This window comes from Apium graveolens, chromosome 6 (assembly GCF_009905375.1).
Source record: "Apium graveolens cultivar Ventura chromosome 6, ASM990537v1, whole genome shotgun sequence".
NCBI lineage: Eukaryota > Viridiplantae > Streptophyta > Magnoliopsida > Apiales > Apiaceae > Apium > Apium graveolens.
In genome coordinates this window covers 23,283,962-23,286,906 of record NC_133652.1, presented here as the reverse complement: position 1 = coordinate 23,286,906, position 2,945 = coordinate 23,283,962, and positions in this window count along the sequence as shown.

Sequence of the window (2,945 nt, the reverse complement as noted above, 5' to 3'; positions counted from 1 at the left end):
CATGCAAGCAACCGAAGAACCTGAACAAGCAAACAACTATCTAAAGAAGAACTCTGAAGCCCGGATTCATCAAATGATTTCAAACAAAGAACAAGAAAAAATTGAAGCAGCAGTTGAAACAGAAGAAGTCCAGGTAGATAAAAGCAATCCTAGCAAAAAAGTGAAAGTTGGGTCGGGACTCGAGGAGTCCTTCAACGAGAAACTAGTATCCCTGCTCCGGGAGTACAGAGATGTTTTTGCCTGGAGTCCAAGAGACATGCCAGGACTACATGAGTCCATAGCAATGCACAGCTTGGATGTTAACCCTAACAAAAAACCAGTAAAGCAGAAGAGAAGAAACTTTGCTCCGGAGAGGCAGAGAGCCATTGACGAAGAAGTAGAAAAGCTACTCAACGCAGGAATCATCAAAGAAATAAAATATCCGGAGTGGCTAGCTAATGTGGTCATGGTTAAGAAGTCCAACGGCAAATGGAGAATGTGCGTGGACTACACTGACCTAAATAATGCATGCCCAAAGGACCCGTATCCCCTTCCAAACATTGATCAGCTGATAGATGCCACCTCAGGACATGTAATGCTAAGTTTCATGGACGCCTTCTCCGGATACAACCAAATAAAGATGAACCCGAAGGACATCCCTAAGACAGCATTCATAACTCACAGAGCAGTCTACGCTTATGTGATGCTACCCTTCGGGCTTACCAGCGCAGGATCCACTTACCAAAGAGCCATGAACAAGATATTCAGGTCCCAGATTGGGAGAAACTTGGAATGCTATGTCGATGACATGATTTCTAAATCAACAACTATACAAGGGCATGTGGAAGATCTGAAGGAATGTTTTGAAAATCTAAGGAAGAACCAACTCAAGCTAAACCCGGAGAAATGCACCTTCGGAGTAGGAGCAGGGAAGTTCCTAGGGTTCATGATCAGCAGCAGAGGCATAGAAGCCAATCCGGAGAAAATAAAAGCAATCCAGGAGTTGAAAGCTCCCAGGACACAAAAAGATGTGCAGAAGCTAGCAGGATCACTAGCAGCACTCAGGAGATTTGTCTCAAGACTAGCAGAGAGGTGCTTACCTTTCTTTGATCTACTCAAAGGAGCAACCAACAAGAAAGAGGTAAACTGGAGCCCAGAGTGCCAGAAAGTATTCGAGGAAATCAAAACTTACCTCTCTCAGCCACCAGTCCTAACTAAAGCCAAGCCAGAAGAGCCTCTCTACTTATACTTATCAGCAGGAGCACAAGCCGTAGGAGCTGCCCTGATCAGGGAAGAAAATGGAACACAGCAACCAGTCTACTACGTAAGCCAAGTCCTAAAAGATGCAGAAACAAGATACCCAAGATTGGAGAAGTTTGCTTTTGCTTTGGTTACAACATCAAGGAAACTCAGACACTACTTCCAAGGGAGGGAGATCAAAGTAGTAACAAATCAACCACTAAGGAAAATACTCCACAAGCCAGAAATCTCAGGAAGACTTGTTAATTGGGCTGTGGAATTGAGCCAGTTCAACCTAAGCTTCATTCCCAGGACTGCAATCAAAGCTCAAGTTCTCGTAGATTTCATAACCGAATACAACTTCCCAGAAGAAGACCAAGAACCAATGGACATGGATCAGGAGCCAAAAAAGGAAATCAGTCTGGGAGCCTGGACCTTAAAGGTAGATGGTTCTTCAACAACCGAGAGGTCAGGAGCCAGGCTCATACTCAGGAGTCCAGAAGGATTCAAGATTCAGACAGCTATATCCTTCAACTTCCCGGCAACAAACAATCAAGCAGAATATGAGGCGCTGATCGCAGGACTAAAGCTCTCCCGGACTCTAAGGGTCCAGGACTTAAAAATCTACAGCGACTCCCAGATAGTGGTCAAGCAAACAAACGGAGAATACATAGCAAAGGACCCTACTCTGGCGAAGTACCAAGCACTGGTTCAGAGCTACTTAGCCTCAATCCCAAGCCACCAAGTCTTCCAAATATGCCGAGAAGAAAATGAAGAAGCGGATATCCTATCCAAATTAGTCCGGAATTCATCAGACCTAGACTGCTCAGTCTACTTCGAAGAGCTCCACAAACCATCCATTGAATCCGGAGAGGTCTTGGAAATAGAAAGCACTCAAAATTGGATGACTCCCTTTATAAATTACTTGGATAAAGGGGACCTCCCAGAAGATAAAGGAAAAGCTCAAAGATTGAAAGCAAAAGCAGCCAAGTTCTTCCTCGAAGAAGGAGTACTCTACCGCAGGACCTTCTCCTCTCCTATCCTGAAGTGCATTAGCCCAGAAGAAGCAAAGTACTGCTTGGCAGAAGTGCATGAAGGAATATGCGGGGACCACATGTCTGCAAAAGCCCTAGCTCATAAGATCATAAGACAAGGCTACTACTGGCCAACAATTCATCAGGATGCAATACAATTCGTCAAGAAGTGCAAGAAGTGCCAACTATTCAGCAACGTATCCCGGATAAGCCCAGTCCTACCATCCTTAGTCCTGTCACCTATCCCCTTTGCTATTTGGGGTATTGACATCATGGGACCATTCCCCCGAGCAAAAGGAGATCTCAGGTACCTACTAGTCTCTATTGACTACATGACAAAATGGGTTGAAGCAAAAGCAATGAGGACAATCAATCAGCAAGACTGCATAAAGTTTATGGACAACATTTTGATGAGATTCGGAATACCACGAGTCCTAGTATCAGATAACGGACCTCAATTCATTGGATCAGAGTTCGAGTCCTACCTACAAGAGCGCGGGATCAAGCACAAAAAATCATCAGTGGCATATCCCCAAGGAAATGGCCAAGTAGAAGTAACGAATAGAATCCTGCTCCGAGGTATCGAGAAAAGACTCAAAGAAAGCAAAAGTAAGTGGCCAGAAGAACTACCAAGCGTACTTTGGTCCTACAGGACAAGCCCAAGGACAAGCACAGGAGAAACTCCATTCAAAC